This window comes from Podarcis melisellensis (genome assembly GCF_964234715.1).
Source record: "Podarcis melisellensis genome assembly, chromosome: 12".
NCBI classification, from domain to species: domain Eukaryota; kingdom Metazoa; phylum Chordata; class Lepidosauria; order Squamata; family Lacertidae; genus Podarcis; species Podarcis melisellensis.
In genome coordinates, this window is record NC_138544.1 from 19002573 (window position 1) to 19022504 (window position 19932).

General features: G+C 44.6%; 1 long non-coding RNA gene across 1 annotated transcript; it reads left to right on the forward strand.

Moving 5' to 3' along the window:
* Positions 1–19039: 19039 nt before the first annotated feature.
* On the forward strand, positions 19040–19731 carry LOC309353493. Its single transcript, XR_014161906.1, has 2 exons — positions 19040–19340; positions 19606–19731. It is a non-coding gene; the product is annotated as an uncharacterized lncRNA (long non-coding RNA).
* The last annotated feature ends 201 nt before the right edge of the window (positions 19732–19932 follow it).

The window sequence follows — 19932 nt, forward strand, 5'->3', positions numbered from 1 at the left end:
TGAGATCTTTCAAGACAGAACCACTTCTTTGCCTCCACATCTCCAGGGTAAAAGGTAAAGGACCCCTGGACGGTTAAGTCCAGTCAACGGCGTCTATGGGGTTGCGGTGCTCATCTCGCTTTCAGGCCAAGGGAGCCAGTGTTTGTCCATGGACAGTTTTCCAGGTCATGTGGTCAGCATGACTAAACCTCTTCTGGTGCAGTAGGACACTGTGATAGAAACCAGAGTGCATGAAAACGCCGTTTACCTTCCCACTGCAGTGGTACCTAATTATCTACTTGCACTGTGTGCTTTCGGATTGCTAGGTTGGCAGGAGCTGGGACAGAGCAACGGAAGCTCACTCTGTTGCGGGGATTTGAACCGCCAACCTTCTCATCGGCAAGCGTAAGAGGCTCAGTGGTTTAGACCACAGCACCATCCGCGTCCAAAAGGAGAAGCATGTGACAAAAGAGGGGATTCAGGAGAGCTTCTTATACCCCTTCCTGGCATACTTGCCTTGCAAAGTAAGTCACGTATGAGCTGTCATCTCCTCCCTGTGAACCCTATGAACTCACAGCTGTTTCCTCAGACAGGGAAGGACCTGGAAGTGTCCAATGAAAGACTAGATCTTAGGATCCCAGATCAGTGCACCTTGCTTCACAGAGCAGTGTTACGGCCTTTACCAATTCTGATCTTAAATCCCAATAGTGTGGAACCCTGGCAATTGCAAGAATCCTGAAATTGGCAAATGAACAGACTTTACTAGTCTAATTATACAGCTTTATCAAGATTGGGAAAACGAGAAACTGAGAGAACAAAAATGGACGGATCCTTCCATCCCTAGTTACTGGGAGCAACAGAAGAGAGCTCTCATGCTTTGCTTTTGGGTTTCCCAGAGACACCTGATTGGTCACTGCAAGATGCAGGATGCTGAAATTGATGGGCATTTGCAGGGCTTGCTCAAGACATTTTGCTGCCTGAGGCGGAACAACAAATGCCCTCTGGCCACAGTTAAAATGCATAGGAAGTAATTTGGGCACCCAAGGCAGAAAATCCCACAAAGTGGCTGTCCCTGGAATACAATAATCATAAATTAAATAGCAAGCATCATGCTGCCCATTTATGACACTCAAATTTAACTGCCTCACTTGGCTGGCCCTGATATTCCCAGACTTGATCCAGCAGTGCTCTTAGTCTGTACGAGTGGATTTGTGATCGTAAACTGAAGTCAGCAATTCTGGCAGGAGAAAGAATGTATGTGGGGGAAATGCATGAAGATTAGTTGTACCAGGAGCAAAAATGAAGAAGAATGAAATGGCAGCAGACAAGAGTGAATTTGCTGTCTCCTGCTCTGCTGACTCAACAGGGAAAAGTATGATATGATTTCTCAACCTTTGGTGACCCCAGAGCACACAGGCTGCAAAGACTGTGGTTCTAGCAATTTCATTCCACAGTAAACAAGACAAAGAAAGAAACCCAAGGAAAAAAATCATAGCAGGTTGGGGAAAACATTCTATCTGATGTTGCTTGACTTCTGTGAAACAGAGTGTGGTTTCCACAGAACCATCTATACAATGGGATACTAAACAAAAGAGAAACGTCCCTGTAAATATTCATAGGAATTAAATGTCTATGGTTAATGCGAATTGCCCTTTTCACAGATCTTGGTCTAATATTTGAAGCTTCAGTAGGAAAATTTGTTTTAGATCACAGCGACCCTTTCTTTCCTTGTCATTTTAAAATTAACAATTTTCCAACATCTATGTTTTCATACGAAATAAACTATGTTTGTAATACTGCATCCTTATTAAACAAGCATACGATTTATCAACTTCAGAAAAACTGAAAAGAAATTGGCAAACCTGTATGGAACTTGATTACTAAAAAGTGAATTCAGTGAACCATGGGCCAATAACTTCATTAAACATACAATGGCCATGTTTTATGGAACACTCCAAGGACACAGTCAATGTTTTCGGAAATTGCAATAGCCAAACACCTGGTGTTTTTCCTAACTAATAATAGGCAACAGGTTTTAGCTATCTGGCAATAAAGATACCTCTGAATTAGAACCCTTTTGCATTGCTGAGACATGTTTTCTACGACACGCTGAAATTGGAATTAAAAAAGGGGGTTCCACACATCACTTAATAGTATCTGATCCAGCAATGCCTTTCTCCATTGTCAAGATTCTTATACAATATTTACATATATTCAGCTATGGTTCATTCTAACATTAATTAAATGCTTGCAGGGTCTTTCCTTTTATAGATTCTTAGGAATACAGGGGTGTAGGGGGTGTTAGGAGAGGGGTAGTATCTAAGGTGGGTGATACATCTTGCTCCTCCTGGGGTAATTTGCCCGCCTTTTGTCCCCACACTGCACTCAGCTCTCAACTGTGGCTCCTAGAAACCTCAGCTTCACGATCTGTCCTTCCAGTGAGCACTCAGGGCTGATTTCCTTAAGAATAGATAGGTTTGATCTTCTTGCAGTCCATGGGACTCTCAAGAGTCTCCTCCAGCACCAGAATTCAAAAGCATCAATTCTTCAGCAATCAGCCTTCTTTATGGTCCAGCTCTCGCTTCCTGAATTTTAATTGCCCCAAACAGCCTCTCTTAATTGACACAGTTTTCAAAGTATTTGGCTGGGTTGGAAACCTTAAAGTATCCCTCAACCAGTACGTCCTGATCACGAGACTCCTGTACACCACAGATTTTCCATTGTGTGTGCAGGCTATCCCCCAATATATAACTGAATGGGACAGCCGCCCTCTTTGCTCTACTCAAAGAAAGCCTATTTCTTTGAGCCACTGTTTCCTTTCAGGTGAAGAAGCTCTGATGTTGTAAAGGGAAATTTGTTTGCACATCAGAGCAGCCACAGAGCTCTGGATCAGCTATGTATGCACTGAAGCTTGGTGAAGCTCTATCTCCGAGCTCTAGTTACCAAAAAGGTCACTAAACAACTTTTTTTCCCTTTGGGACAAGGAGAAGAAAGTAGTATACCTTTTTGAAACATATACTGAGGCCAATCTCAGAAATCAGGGTAGTGCTGCGCTTGGCCACTGATCTTACCCAGTCCGACATATTTTATGCATGTAGTTCTAATGGAAGAATGGTTTGATGTTATCAAGTCCACTGGCACAAACTATCCTCTGTTACAGAGAAAAAGAGACTTGATAAGAAACCATATATCTGCCAGAAAGAAAATCCCCACTCCCCGATTTCATATGTTTCCAAAATCCAGAACATTGTTTTATAAACAGGGGAAATTGCATTCCATCACCTTTTACTTAAGGCAGCGGCATATAAAAACAGTTATTTTCCGACCCCATCAATACGGAGGTTGCGTTGATGTGAAGCTGACTGTCCGCCAGAAAGAAATATAGCTTGAAGTTCCTGAGACCAGGGCAAAATCCATTCCCTATCACACTCTCAGACACATTTACAAGACTGATGCATTTCAAACATTTCCAGTGTCTTCAGTTAAAAAGAATGATGCTGGGTTACCCCTATTTCACACCGTGTTAATGTTACAGAGAGATTATGCCAGTGAGCCTCTAGAGGCAAGAGAGAGAGAGAGTGAGAGAGAGAGAGAGAGAAAGAAAGAAAGAAAGAAAGAAAGAAAGAAAGAAAGAAAGAAAGAAGTCTAAATCACTGCAAAGATATTATTGCATGCTTGTAGCAGAAGTCTGGGGGGGGGGGTTAGGACAAGTGAAAAGAATTATGCCAAGTTTTGAAAATTTGCCTTAGCAGCCTATAGAACTTGAACACTGAGGGGTGCTTTCAGACTGTCAACAGTTGTGCACTGATCCCTTACAATTCATCTTGGGACAGATGTCCTTTGCACGATAAGAGCACACCTTCACAACTCACCATGAAAGGTGGATACTGTTAAGTTGTGGGCGAACATATCAGACAACACAGCGATTCTTCCAAAGCAGCTCTTTCTTTATAAGCTGGAACAGAACTGAACTGAGGAGTTCAGTCAGCCTGCTTATAGAGAGCTCCACTAGAATGCAACAGTGACCATTTTCTGTAACTAGCCAATCACTGAACGTCACTTTCGATCCTTCATTTGCATACAAACTATCCAATCACTGAACGTCACTTTCGATCCTTCATTTGCATAACTATCTACAGTATCCCCCTGCTGGCCCAGGGTGAGAACTTCAGTACATAACAGATAAAAAGGTAAAGGTAAAGGTACCCCTGCCCGTACGGGCCAGTCTTGACAGACTCTGGGGTTGTGTGCCCATCTCACTTAAGAGGCCAGGGGCCAGCGCTGTCCGGAGACACTTCCGGGTCACATGGCCAGCGTGACATCGCTGCTCTGGCGAGCCAGAGCCGCACACGGAAACGCCGTTTACCTTCCCGCTGGTAAGCGGTCCCTATTTATCTACTTGCACCCGGAGGTGCTTTCAAACTGCTAGGTTGGCAGGCGCTGGGACCGAGCAGCAGGAGCGCACCCCGCCGCAGGGATTCGAACCGCCGACCTTTCGATCGGCAAGTCCTAGGCGCTGAGGCTTTAACCCACAGCGCCACCTGCGTCCCTTGTGATAAATAACAAGGCCTAAATGGAACGCTTGCAAAAGTCCCATTCTCCAGAATTGAACTTTCGTAGTAAAAGTGACAGAAATCGACAGTGAAAAATGACAACACCCCTAATGGCAGCTCTCTGCTTCTATACACAATATCTACTTCTCCATGTGTATGCATGAAGAATGTAGGAATATAGGAAGCTGCATTATACTGAGTTGGACTATTGGTTCATCTAGCTTTAAAAATCCTCATCCAGGCACTCTATTTTTTTGCTCTAGATCTCAGCATCCAGGCTGGAGATGCTCTTTCAGGTACCGTATATTGGGCTGAGGCCATTTCAGGCTTTAAAGGTCAGCACCGACACTTTGGATTGTGCTCAGAAACGTACAAAATTCAGCAAGGGAACGCCATTAGATTCTCGACTGCCCTCAAAATGGATGCACCCCGCGATATAACAAGAACAAGCTCATTTTTCCAATTGGGAAGCATTGCATCAACTCAACTGACAGACCTGGAGCAGGACCAGGAGATCAAACACATACTTGTTGTTTTACTGGGATAATTTCAATATAAGTGGATTATCATAAAGCATTTGTCAAAGCGATGGCACAGGACACAAGTTTCCCCATCAGCTCTGGAGCGGTAATTAGATTGGAAACCTGGCTTGCTTTGCCCTAATCTAATACCGCACAAAATTATATCGTCAGTTTTACATCGCATCGTATCAGCACTGTGTCAAATCTATCCTTGTTCTCGGCTGTGTGATGTGCAAGTTATGCTGTGCCTCTGATTAATGACAACACTTCACCTTATAGCAGCTGAGCATCCTTTGCTACCTCCAGCGACTGGCTTCAGTCATCTGTGAGCACAATTCAAAAGGAACTTTTCTGCAGACTCCATGAAAACAAACAGGCAATACACAAGGATCTTTCATTTAAATGGGAATGTAGGAAGCTACTCCACACCAAGTCAGGATCCTGCCCCCCGTGCCTACCTAGTAAAGTCCAGGATTTAACCTGGGACCTTTTGCACACAAAGCATGAACTCCAGAGCTCTAAGCCAAACATCTGCATGGTAAGGGGGCCTGGACTGTGTTGGCTACCTTCCACAGGAGTCAACTCCTAAGTACTGAGGTCCCTTTGCACCCCCCATAATATATTTGAGGGAGCCCCCCCAAGTTGATGGCATTGCCATTCAAATGGTGTGTACATGCCACATCTTGTAATTGATTATGTGGTGTGGGGCTTACCTGCCCCCCTCCAATATTTTATTCAAGTTGTCATTCCTGCTTCCTTCCAATGTAAATTACCGTATTTTTTGCTCTATAAGACTCACTTTTTCCCTCCTAAAAAGTAAGGGGAAATGTGTGTGCGTCTTATGGAGCGAATGCAGGCTGCGCAGCTATCCCAGAAACCAGAACATCAAGAGGGATTGCTGCTTTCGCTGTGCAGTGATCCCTCTTGCTGTTCTGGCTTCTGGGATTCGGATTTTTTTTCTTCTTGTTTTCCTCCTCCAAAAACTAGTTGCGTCTTATGGTCTGGTGCGTCTTATAGAGCGAAAAATACGGTAAACCAGAAGCCTGTTTCACAGAAGGATGGCAGCATGTTTTGTCTGCCGATAAGCAGTCTTTAAATTGAATTGAGATCGATCTCCTTCCATAAATCCCTCACAGACAGAAAATGCTTTCTGCCTGTAAATTAAAGATCTCAACATTCCAGTGCATGGAGAGGAGGAACAGACTTCTGAAGGTTTGTAGAAACCACCAGCTGGCCAGAAACTACCTATGATGAAAAGGTTTGCTCAAGCTCTCTAGATACAAGCCTTCTATTGAGGGCTCCAGGAGGGAGGAGAAATTATCAAGATGCTCAAAAATGTTATTCCTGCAGCATTCCTTAGATGAGAAACCTCCTTATATGCCAGACCTATCAGTGTTGTTGTTGTTTTTTTATTAAAGATTTTGTTGATTTACAGAAGTGTGCAATGTCTCTCTCTCGTGTTTTCCCCCCATGTAACATTTTTACAAATCAATTTAGATAAAATAGATGTTTCTATTTTACTTACTATATGTAGGGTTTGGTGTCAGCGTTGCTTGTGCAGGTTCTTTGCTGTTCGCTTGTGTTCCTTTGGTGGTGAGAGAGGTTGGGGTTGGCCTAGGGTGTGGATATTCATTTGTGGTTGGCTGTGGTGGTCTTTGCATTCATGTTTGAGTAGGGTGGGTGGGTGTTTTGGATCAGGTTAGCCATATTGATTTGTATCCTGTTGGTGGATTTTTGTAGTTGTCTTGTTGGGCTGTGTATGTGATAAAGGAGAGCCATACTGGAGTGAAGGTGTCTTCTTCTTTTTGTCCCCGTGTCAGTTTCAGTTTATTGGTTAATTTTTCTAGTAGGGCTGTTTCCCATACTATTTGGTACCATTTATCCATGCTTACTCCTGCCAACCTAGCAGTTCGAAAGCACATCAAAGTGCAAGTAGATAAATAGGTACCACTCCGGTGGGAAGGTAAACAGCGTTTCCGTGCGCTGCTCTGCTTCGCCAGAAGCGGCTTAGTCATGCTGGCCACATGACCCGGAAGCTGTACGCCGGCTCCCTTGGCCAATAAAGCGAGATGAGCGCCGCAACCCCAGTGTCGGCCACGACTGGACCTAATGGTCAGGGGTCCCTTTACCTTACCTTTATCCATGCTTACTCCTGACAGGTCTCTCCAGTGTCTGGCTATGATGCACTGATAGGTGGGTTGCCACAAAGAACTCATAACCCACCTATCAGTGTTGTTGATCAGAAGTGACTCTTCAGGTTTTCCAGCAGAAAACCTCCCCAGTCCTATGTGGAGATGCCAGGCCTTAAACCAGGGACTTTTTGCATGCAGAACATGTGCTCTGTCACTGAACAAAAGCTCTTCCCTGACCCTTTCAAAGACCCCAGGGTGCTTCAAGACAGTTGCTGTTTTTGGGGGAGGAATTCAATCACACATTTGCAAGATCTTGTTGCTCAGTTAAAGGTGATTTACTGCTCTTGTGCAACAACCCTCCTTTCCCCTGCCCCCCAAAATCAGACTTAATGAAATAAAGAGAGTTACTGGGAAAGTGTAGGCAATTCTTGATGCAACATCCTCTAACCTTCCCAGGGAGCTCTCAGTAAAGATTAGCCAACACTGCCTAATCTCCCCACAAATAAAGCAGAATGAATTCTCTGTAAACAGGTCATCTGGAAGCGACCCAAAGTCTTTCAGTATTGGCAGGGTATGATTACCACTTCACAGTCAGAAGAAAAAGTACTGGAGGCATAGACTGGTTTTTTGTATTATTTATTTATTGCCAAATGTATGAGCATGGGGGGCCACTGGAGGTCTGTAAAGCAGCATCAGATTCTCCTTAAACAATCAGAAAGCCCTTGGTGGCTCTTGGATCTCTGTAAAGCCAAAAAAACCCTGTATTTTTCCTTCTCTGGCTTCCCATTTCAAACTGTTACCCCCCCCCCCAATACTGCAACCATGGACTGCATGGGGTGGAGGTCATTTCTTGGCAGCCACCCATCCCCCAAACTAACAATGTGCATTAAGGAGACAGTACTGTATCCCTGGGTTGTGGGTGGGGCTGTGGGTTAAACCACAGAGCCTAGGACGTGCCGATCAGAAGGTCGGCGGTTCGAATCCCATTGTTCGGACCCAGCTCCTGCCAACCTAGCAGTTCGAAAGCACTTCAAAGTGCAAGTAGATAAATAGGTACCGCTCCGGTGGGAAGGTAAACGGTGCTTCCGTGCACTGCTTTGGTTCACCAGAAGCGGTTTAGTCATGCTGGCCACATGACCAGCTGTACGCCGGCTCCCTCAGACAATAAAGCAAGATGAGCGCTGCAACCCCAGAGTCGGTCACGACTGGACCTAAAGGTCAGGGATCCCTTTTACCACTTTACTGTAACCCTAGAAATCCTTGGACGTGGGTGGCGCTGTGGGTTAAACCACAGAGCCTAGGACTTGCCGATCAGAAGGTCGGCAGTTCGAATCCCAGCAACGGGGTGAGCTCCCGTTGCTCGGTCCCTGCTCCTGCCAACCTAGCAGTTCGAAAGCATGTCAAAGTACAAGTAGATAAATAGGTACCGCTGCAGCGGGAAGGTAAACAGTGTTTCCGTGTGCTGCTCTGATTCGCCAGAAGCGGCTTAGTCCTGATGGCCACATGACCTGGAAGCTGTACGGCGGCTCCCTTGGCCAATAAAGTGAGATGAGCGCTGCAACCCCAGAGTCGGTCACGACTGGACCTAATGGTCAGGGGTCCCTTTACCTTTACCTTTAGAAAACCTTAGAGCAAACAGAATTAAGAATAAATCAAAATTTGCTTCTCTAAAGCATATATTTTTTATTGTCCTATATCGAAAGGTTTTTGGCAGAAGGTAGCTGAAACTATCAACAGAGCTGTACAACCTTACATTTACAAAACAAAATATCCTCTTGAATTATATACCCAGCACATGCAACCTTACAAAAGGACAATATGAGTGGACTCTCCGTGACCTTCCAAGGCAAAAAGGCTGATACTGATTAAATAAAAAGATAAAAACGTGTCTCCCTTCTACAACTGGATTGAAGACTTATACATACTCACAACATATGAAGAACTTTGCATGTAAACGCAGACTTGCCGTAGACAAATTCAATGATATTTGGAATCCATTCTTACAAATACTGTAATAGGTTAAGATCTGGTGAAGTACAATAACAACCTTGTAAAATACACAGTTTTGGGTTTCTCCCCTCCCCTCTTTATTTTCCCTTCTGCACGGGTTCCATTTCTCCCCCTCCCTTTTATTTATGTCTCACCATGTTTAGTGCATGTATAATTATGTACTTTCTGAACTTTCAATAAAGTTTGTTTTTTTAAAGAATAAATAAAAATTTGAATGGTTGCTTTCAGTGGAATAAATGCCTTATTGTGAGCAATGAGTACAGTACAGGTAGCTGTTTGAGATGCTATGGAAACACACAGTAGGATCACAGCAGCTATCTGCTCAGCAAGCCAGGCAACAGAATAACAGCATCATAGAACTGTGTAGCTGGAAGGGAGCAGGATCTTGTCCAACCCCTTGCAAGGCAGGGATCTTTTGCACAGCGTGTGGCTCAAACCCACGACTGTGAGATCAAGAGTCTCCATTGTTGATGGGTGCAGTTAGGTATTTTTGGATTCTGGACTTAATGGTCTCGCTGGGAGTAGGGGGTGTTAGAAAAAGGTAAAGGGGCGTGGGTGGTGCTGTGGTCTAAACCACTGAGCCTCTTGGGCTTGCCGATCAGAAGGTTGGCTGTTCAAAACCCCGTGATGGGGTGAGCTCCTGTTGCTCTGTCCCAGCTCCTGCCAACCTAGCAGTTCGAAAGCATGCCAGTGCAAGTAGATAAATAGGTACTGCTCCAGTGGGAAGGTAAATGGCATTTCCGTGTGCTCTGGTTTCCGTCACGGTGTCCTGTTGCACCAGAAGCGGTTTAGTCATGCTGTCCACATGACTAACGCCGGCTCCCATGCCTGAAAGCAAGATGAGCGCCGCAACCCCATAGTTGCCTTTGACTGGACTTAACCATCCAGGGGTCCTTTACCTCTTTTTTTACCTTTTAGGGGGTGTTAGAGTCCCTGAGGGGACGCAGGTGGCACTGTGGGTTAAAGCCTCAGCGCCTAGGACTTGACGATCGAAAGGTCGGCAGTTCGAATCCCTGCGGCGGGGTGCGCTCCCGCTGCTCGGTCCCAGCGCCTGCCAACCTAGCAGTTCGAAAGCACCTCCGGGTGCAAGTAGATAAATAGGGACCGCTTACTAGCGGGAAGGTAAACGGCGTTCCGTGTGCTGCGCTGGCTCGCCAGATGCAGCTTCGTCACGCTGGCCACGTGACCTGGAAATGTCTGCGGACAGCGCTGGCTCCCGGCCTATAGAGTGAGATGAGCGCACAACCCTAGAGTCTGTCAAGACTGGCCCGTACGGGCAGGGGTACCTTTACCTTTACCTTTAGAGTCCCTGATCTGGACCTTGTGTAGAAATTAATTCTCTCCACCACAAGAATGCACTTCAAAGCTTTACTACACAGCCTTAAATGCTAGTTACAATAAGATAAACATTGCAAAATAGCAAAGCAACACATTGGAAACAAGCAGTCCTTTATGCAGCTCAGTAAGCTTTCCTCTCTCTGGTCCCAGAGAGAGGTCCTAAGCTAGAACTCTGTGCTGCTGCTGCTGCTACTGCTACTAAGCTACCCTTGCACATATATGCACATTTCTGTCAAGGTGGCAAATGCATTGATTTTGATTCCCTTTTCATTATGTAGTTACACACACACACACAGCCTTGCTCCCTCAGTTTTTTGGCTGAGATGTCCAATGGGAGGTGGCATGCCTGAAATGGCAAAACTGAATCCAAGACTGCAGCAGCAGTTTGATCTCTCCAGTTCAGAAAGATAAGGCATTACAAGGTGATGAAAAGAAGAAACCAGAAAAGTGAAAGGCAAGCTGTTGAGACTGAGGTGGTCATTTCAAAAGTCATCATGCCAAGGCACATAAAAGGCCACAGATCACCACATTTGTTTTCCATTTACCTTCGTTTTTCTTCACACCAGCCTTTGTCGTTTGCAGTTTATCTTAATCTCAAGAACATGTGACTGGGGAAAAAACGTGATTTTAGTTTCTAAGGCTTTACTAATCTGGCATTAGAACGATCATTATCTCTGCGAAGTTCAAGCCTTTGTCATTTCCTTAGCCATACTTTTTTGCTTGGTGTTATTTTGGAAGTTTAAGTAAAGAAAAATGAAACATTTTCTTACAGAAGACTGTAGCCAGTGGCTACCAGATGCAAACCTTCAATATTTTTAGTACATTTTAGATGTTTTGTACAGTTCTGATTTTTGGCTGCCGGTTTTATTCTGCTGCTATTTTTTCTATTTTATTTCAGAATTTATTTCCATGCTGCAGTTTCAGTTATTTTATTTCCCTTATAGGAACTGGTATTAACCAAGCATATTTTTAATGTATTGGCACTAACTGAATAGAACAAAGCATTTAAATGTTTCTGTCAGCTCCAGATCAAGACAGTAAGTTAAGGTGAATTATTCATGAGGAAATACGTAAATGGCCAGAAACAACTGCCCAAACAATAAACGATAAGATCCTGTTGCTTTCTAATCTCTTTAAACTACCAGCAGACAAGCTGCTTTAATTTTTATTTTTTAAAAATTCACAGCCTTAAGCAGAAGCAAAAATATATTCAACGGTGCATGTGAAAATACCAGACGTTGCAACCCTATCCATACTTATCTAGAAGTTCCAATAAACACTACGCTATAATGTGTGGCATTGCACTGGAGGAAAAGCTTACGTAGCCCTGCTGAGCACTTTATCCGATAACGCAGCAAATCTTAGAGTTGCTCCATAAGTCTTACGTCCCATAAAGTTCTGTATTTAATGAATTGGAATCCCTCTGAAACTTCCACTATAATTCTAATAAGAATCTTAAGTACGTCAGCATCCCTCCCCCCCAAGCAATATCAAGTCCTCATCCAGATTTTTGAACATCTGTCCCCTCTTGAAACAAAGTGGAATGTAAGTTTCATAGAGAGGCACTTCCAGTGATGAATGTTTTCAGCAAATTACTTTATTATTTTCTCGCTTGCAAATTTGCAGACAGCAGAAGTGATGAAAACAAATCTGCGGAGCTCAAGATACGTCACCCATATTGTGGCCTGCTCACTTAGACTTCATGCAGTCAAAGGCCAGGACTCAGGCTGACCTAGGATAGCATCAACCTCGGGTGACCAGGTGGAAAGGAGATCAGGAGTCCTGTACCTTCTACAGCCATGTAGAAGAGAGGCTTTCAGAAAGTGCAACTTCCCATTACTATCTCATGTCTTTCCCCTCATGGTTGGATTTAGCACTACCAGTTTAGGCCGGAATTTTAAATCAGGGGGACATATGCTTCTCCTTGATTGTCCTAATTTAAGACCCATCTGCACAGGTAGGCTTGCAGATGTGCAGAGCTGCGGACGGAAATTCAGAGAGCCACAAATTTCACTTGTAAAGGACGAGCGATTGACAAGGACGACAAATGGCTGAATGGTGGGAAGCTGGGTTAGAGGAGGGGGAAATCTCCTCTTTTCTCTGTGACACCAGCCATTTTGAAAGAGGGAGCATACTTGCAGAAATAGAGTGATACTGGTAACCAAGAATTACATAAAATATAATAGTGGATTATATACACACACACACACACACACACACACGAAAATAATATGAATTTGTGCAAGGAATACAGATAATATAAGTAGTATAATGAGAATTATTGGAAGTTATGTATTTTTATCTGTCATGTAAGTGTAAGATATTGTATTTGTTTATGTTTGTTTCTTTATCTTTTCTTATTTCACCGTTTCTATTCATTTGTATCGTTTTCTGTTTTATATGTTATGTAACTCGTGTATATTTGTCTATGTGAAAATTAGTAAAGATTTTCTATTTTTTTAAAAAGGGAAAAAAAGAAAGGGGGAGCAGGGCTGCTGGTTCGCCACTTCCACCTTCCTGCACAGCGGAGGCTGGAGGCTGGGGAGGGTGTTGAACAGCTGACAGGGTGGGGGAAGGTGGAACAGGAAGTGGCAGTGACTGAACAGAAGCCTGCCCAGGGCGGGTGAGCTCCCGAGGGGGGCGTGGCACAGACATAGCTGTCAACTGTCCCTTACCGGGCGGGAAAGTCCTTTATCCCAGTGCTATGTCCTGCTGCTGTCCCTTACTGATGATGTCCCTTAAATTTCCCGGGTTTCAAAGGAAGCAGCTCCTTTCCCTCCCTCCCTGCCGGCCAGGGAAGAGGGAGGCTCCAACTGTGTTGCTTGTCTGTGTTGCTCACCCAATAAGGAGTCTAAGAACGACTGGGGGGTGGAGCTTGCATGCCTTGTGCCGATCAAATCGGCCACATTGCCTAGGGACTCACATTTGCTCAGCGCTTCCCAGCGAAGAGGTGAGGGTGGTTTTCCTTGCTGCATCCCCTTTGCCGGGTTGCTGTGCTGTGGGAACCACCGCTTGAGGCTTCGTTTGGCTGCTGGCTGGTTTTTCTGCCTTTGGCTTGGAGAGGCTCAGAAGTTGAACATACCTGTGTTCGGAAAATCCCTTATTTTGGCTGCTGATCCCTTATTTTCAAGGCTGCTGGTCTCTTATTTTCAAAGCTATGGACACAGAGGGTGCCCTTCCAGGCGCCAGGTTAGTCGCTCAGGTGCCTGGAGCTGCACATGCGTGTTGAGAATTCTGTTCCACCTTAAGGAACAGGCATGTGGAATTGTTGCATGTCACGTGTCTGTTTACATTCCAGCACAGCTTGAGGGAACTTCCACTTGTGTATAGCTTTTGCTTTTGCTGTTCTCTCTGAGACGAAATGAGAGAGAGATGACATGTTTCTTTGTTCTGATTTATGTTTAATAAATCTGTAGCTGTAGCATGACTTACGCCTCATGCCTACTTCTGTGTGCGAACCACACTCTGCTAATTGTGTGCCCTGGCTTTTGAAGTCTGGGTCGCTGATTTACATTGGAGCACGGGCCAATGGAAGGAGACGTCCGAGCTGGGCTTGCCAGCTGGCCTCCCGGCCCTTCTGAATGTTGACAGTGCACACTGCAGCTGGGGGCGGAGCGAGTCGCTCACAGGGGCGGAGCAAGCTGCCCATGGTGGACATTCGGCACACTGCCTGCCTGCGACTCCCAAGCCTCCCCCAAGCTGTCAAAATGAAGGGAAGGGGGGAATGCTGCTGACAAAGTGGTGCAGCTCCCCCCTTACCCCGACGGCTCTAGGTATGCTTGGGAGCTGCGGGTGGGCAGAGCGCTGAATGTCACCCCCCTCAGTGAGGGCACCCGGGGCTGTCTGCCCCCACCGCCCCCCTTCCTACGCCCCTGGCAGGAAGCGGAAATCTTGTTACCTTATTTTTTAAAATTATATACTGCCCTTCATCCGCAGATCACAGAGCAGTTTGCAGTATAAACTGTAGAACCAGGTGCCGCCTTGATGACACAAACACCCTGGCATTGGTAACCAAATGGTCTCCTTTCTCACTGCTAACTGCGGCATGAATGAAAACTAGGATGAGAGGATAAGATCACAGAGCAGTTTGCAGTATAAACTGTAGAACCAGGTGCCGCCTTGATGACACAAACACCCTGGCATTGGTAACCAAATGGTCTCCTTTCTCACTGCTAACTGCGGCATGAATGAAAACTAGGATGAGAGGATAAGGCAGCCCAGACAAGCATGAATTCCAGTGCATACAAGCCCCTTTTCCAGAAACTAATAATTGATTTCCCTTTTCAGTGAGGTTCGAAGCAAAAGGCGACAAAGAAACACCACCCATTTTTTCTGGTGGGAATCAAATTCGTATTGTGCTTGGCGAACTCCCAAATTTGCCATTTGCTTTTGTAATAAGCATCCAGGTTCTGTTGTTCGCCGTCTTCCTTTTCATTGTGTTCTCTCTGACTTGAAGCAGCTCCCTGTATCAGAGTGCATGGGTCACTTCTTCTAATGTTGCTTATATATTTTATATTATGCCCTCGTAAAATTGAACAGGCACTCTGCCATGCAGTACATTTTCCACTTACAAGCACATGCGGCCTGTAACCATTTTATTTCCAAAGGTCTCACGCTTTCGTAATTGTAAAATGCTGAATAAAATGTCATGTTATCTACTAAATCACGATTCTGAGACAACAAAATATGACACCAAGGCTGAGGTCTTGTCCACCAGCGGTAGGCAACGTGGTGCCCTCCGGGTGTTTGTTGGGCTCCAACTCCCATCAACTCCAGCCAGAATGGTGTCATGGACTGGCTGGGTAGTAGTAGTAGTAGTAGTAATAATAATAATAATAATAATAATAATAATAATAATAATAATTCTTTATTTATACCCCTCCCATCTGGCTGGGTTTCATTAAAAACTTGCCTAAACAGAGCTGCCTTCGGATGTCATCTAAAAGTCAGGTAGTTGTTTATTTCATTGACATCTGATGGGGAGGGCGTTCCACAGGGTGGGCGCCACTACTGAGAAGGCCCTCTGCCTGGTTCCCTGTAACCTCACTTCTCACAGGGAGGGAACCGCCAGAAGGCCCTTGGCGCTGGACCTCAGTGTCCAGGCTGAACGATGGGGGTGGAGATGCTCCTTCAGGTATACCATGACAATAAGTGGGAGAAGAGGGAGCAGACTGGGGGGGAGGAGGTGTCAGAAGCTGAAGAGGTCACAGGGTTTAGTGAGCAGGAAGAGGCTGTGGCAGAGAGCAGTCCGGAATCAGAGGCCGAAGTAGAGGGGGACCAAGAGGCCAAGTGGAGGCAGGCTGCTGAAGAAGCCAGGGAGTTTCCTGCTCCTGCGGTGACCAGCTCCCCTTCTCCTTGATCTCCCAGTACACAGAGAAAAATGAAGAGGGCGGAGCAAAGAAAGACAAGACGAAGTAGTCTCAGGTTGCTTGGTAAGTAGCCAGAGGAGTAGAAGACTTCCCTAAGGTGTGGTAAGGTAGGGACTGTATTGTATTTCGAGGAGGTAGTGATCTGACATGGTTACCCTTCCTGCCTCTGTTCCTTCCCTTTCTTATCTCTTGTTAAGTTCTTTGATGACATGAGAACAGCCTTTAATGGGAGGAAGTGATAGTGCTAGGTACCTTCTTTGCTGTTGGACACTGTTTTGACAACGTGAGGCATTGGGAGGGGGTGGCTAATGAATGATCTGCACGTAGCCAGTCAGGCAAGCCACACAGGCTTGTTGTTGTTCAGTCGTTTAGTCGTGTCTGACTCTTCGTGACCCTCTGGACCAGAGCACACCAGGCACTTCTGTCTTCCACTGCCTCCCACAGTTTAGTCAAACTCATGCTGGTAGCTTCTAGATCACTGTCCAACCATCTCGTCCTCTGCCATCGCCTTCTTCTTGTGCCCTCCATCTTTCCCAGCATCAGGGTCTTTTCCAGGGAGTCTTCTCTTCTCATGAGGTGGCCAAAGTATTGGAGTCTCAGCTTTAGGATCTGTCCTTCCAGTGAGCACTCAGGGCTGATTTCCTTCAGAATGGATACGTTTGATCTTCTTGCAGTCCATGGGACTCTCAAAAGTCTCCTCTAGCACCATAATTCAAGAGCACCAATTCTTCAGCGATCAGCCTTCTTTATGGACCAGCTCTCACTTCCATACATCAGTACTGGGAAAACCATAGCTTTAACTCTACGGACCTTTGTTGGCATGGTGATGTCTCTGCTTTTTGTCATCCTTAGTCAAGCCACACAGGCTACCTATCTATAAATCAGATGTTTGTGGGCAGAATGGGAGAGAAGCTCGTGCATAGACTGATCGGCCTCAGGGCCATGCAAACTGAAGCTACTTGGTGGAGTCACTTAGCCACTTCTTGAGGGTTTCCAAGTGGCAGATTCTGAATCTCGTCCTGCTTCTGAATCTCATTTTAAAAGAACCACCTTGCATTGGCAAGACAGGGACCTTCAATCCTTGCAACTGCTTCATTGAGGCAAGGTCTACTGGGAAAAGTTGCTTTGATCAGTAAGCCTACACTGTCTTGGTTTATTTGAATAAAGAGTTAACTACACTGACACCCAATGTTTTATTGCTGACCTACTCTTGACTCTGGCTCCTGACACATGTCCTGTGGTCAAGGATGATAATAACTTCTGTTCACATTGTCTACCCCACCACACTTACCTAAGTCCCATTGAACTTGATGGAGCTTCCTTTTGAATAAACATGTCTAGGGGGCTATACTGTAAACATTCAGGGCTGTGTGTGTGTGATTGAATAGGCAGGGGGGAGAGATATATAGAAAGAAAACAACATCTATCTTAGATAGTTAGCCTGAAGGCAGGAACTGTCTTGTTTTTTTATTGATCCATAAGCTGCCTTGGGAACCTTTTTGGTTGAAGAGCTGCGTAAAAATGCTTTTAAGAAAACAAAAATATCCATCCCATTGTGAGCAGGCTATATACAGACCATTTTGTTTCTCTGAACATCAAAATATATAACCAGCTAGCTTATTAGTACAAATTAAAGGTAAAGGGACCCCTGACCATTAGGTCCAGTCACGAACAACTCTGGGGTTGCGGCGCTCATCTCGCTTTACCGGCCGAGGGAGCCAGCGTACAGCTTCCGGGTCATGTGGCCAGCATGACTAAGCCGCTTCTGGTGAACCAGAGCAGCGCACGGAAACGCCATTTACCTTCCCGCCAGAGCGGTACCTATTTATCTACTTGCACTTTGACATGCTTTTGAAATGCTAGGTTGGCAGGAGCAGGGAACGAGCAACGGGAGCCCACCCCGTTGTGGGGATTCGAACTGCTGACCTTCTGATCGGCAAGCCCTAGGCTCAGTGGTTTAGACCTGCATTTTAATTACTCTTTTCTGCCCTGCCTGCAGCTCTCTGACAATCACCCGTTTATTTTTGCAGTTTTAGACTGCCTGTTTACCCACTAGTCCCTAAGGTTATAAAATATAGCTGTGGAAAAATAATAAATGCAACTAAAAATGAATACGATCTATAAAAACAGAAAAAGAATATTAAACAACATGTCATCCATACTATATACAAGAATTTTGAATGTAAGCATCAGATGCCAGTTTAAAAAAATGAAACATTTCTCATCCTTGTTTGGAACTTTGAGTTTTGCTGCTTGTAGAAGATATCTTTTTGATCTGAACCTATTATTTATTGATTATTATTTATTAAATTTGTATACCACCCTATACCCACAGGTCTCAGGGCGGTTCAAATGATGAGTTTGCAGTGTTTTTTGTAAGCCTATTAGATTCTTCAGTACTTAAAAAATTACTTCTGCTCTATAGCAGGGGTAGGGAACCTTTATGGCCTAGAATGCCAGATCTTTAGTATTTTTTCATATAATTTTTATTTGGTTTTACATATTTAAGTTTATAATCATACCACAACACATCCAGGGTTACAAGATTCCCCCTTATCTCTAGACTTCCCACCTTCCCTTCTATGGGTTCTGTTGTTAAACCTTTTCTAATGCATCTTTTTTTAAATGATCCACTTTTTTAAATAACTCCATTATGTCCACAGTTCTCATTACATTACAAGTGTTATTGCAATCCTGCTCATGTATTCTACTGCTTACAATGGTCTTCAAGGTAACGTATGAATTTTCCCCATTCCTTATTAAAGTTTTGGTCTTCCTGGTTTCTGAGCTTTCCTGTCAGTGTTGCCATTTCGGAATAGTCCAACAACTTGATCTGCCATTCCTCTCTGGTAGGGAATTTATCTTCTTTCCATCTCAGGGCCAAAAACATCCTCACAGCTGTGGTCACATACATAAATAATATTTTCTGCTCCCTTGTAATTTCAACACCTACAATTCCTAATAGAAAAGCCTCTGGGTTTTATTTTTATTTTTATAAAAGTTATTTTAAATATTTTTTTTTAGTTCATTATATATCATTTCCCAGAATGCTTTTATTACCTTACACCTTCACCACATATCCAGATCTTTATTTCCTCCCATCTCAAAGGCCAATGTTGACATGCTCCTAATCTGATGAAGATGACCTGTGAAGACATCTTGGTGAAGTGGAGCTGATGAGTAGAAGGTTCAATCCTGCTCCCTGCATGGTCATGTTTTGCCAGCATGTTCCTGTGGTGTTTGCCTGTTCTTTTGAAAATGTCTGTACAGGGGGAGAGAAAGAGTTAATAGGTAGACCAATAGAAAAGCCAGAGGTGGAGCCTACCTGTTTATAAAAGGGCTTAGCCTGAGGTTTAGTTGGTTGGTTGGTTGGTTGAGAAGAAGCAGTTGGGAAAGCAGTTGGCAGACAGATGGAAATAGAGAGACAGTTAGTGTTAAGTTGTGGGTGAACATATCAGACGACACAGCGATTCTTCAAACAGAACTGAACTGAACAGAACAGAACAGAACTGAACTGAAGGGTTCAGTCAGCCTGCTTATATAGAGCTCCAGTACAATGTAACTGTAACAATTTTCTAAAACTATCCAATCACTGAATGTCACTTTCGATCCCTTATTTGCATAACTATCTACAGTATCCCCCTGCTGGCCCAGGGTGAGAACTTCAGTACATAACAGTTAGTGCAGTTGGTTCTTGTGTGAGGGAAGGTAGAAGAGTTAGAGACAGGATAAAATAAGACTAAGAGGGTAAAGGGTAACAGTGTTTCGAATGCATTTAAAGTTTATCTGTGTTTGCAATAAACTACACTCTTCCTTGTTAACTTGAGAACCTGACTGAGAGTAAGTGATCTGGTTGGTGGAAGTGGATTAGTGGTGTACAGGTCAATAGTCTATGAGACGACCAGGGGTTCCGTACAAACGCCACAGTTCCCCACAAAGAATGTGCTGGCAAAGCAGGACCCAGCCAGATTGTGTCTGCCTATCCGTTGACATCACTCAGTGAAATCAGCTGATTAACAGGTGGGCGTGA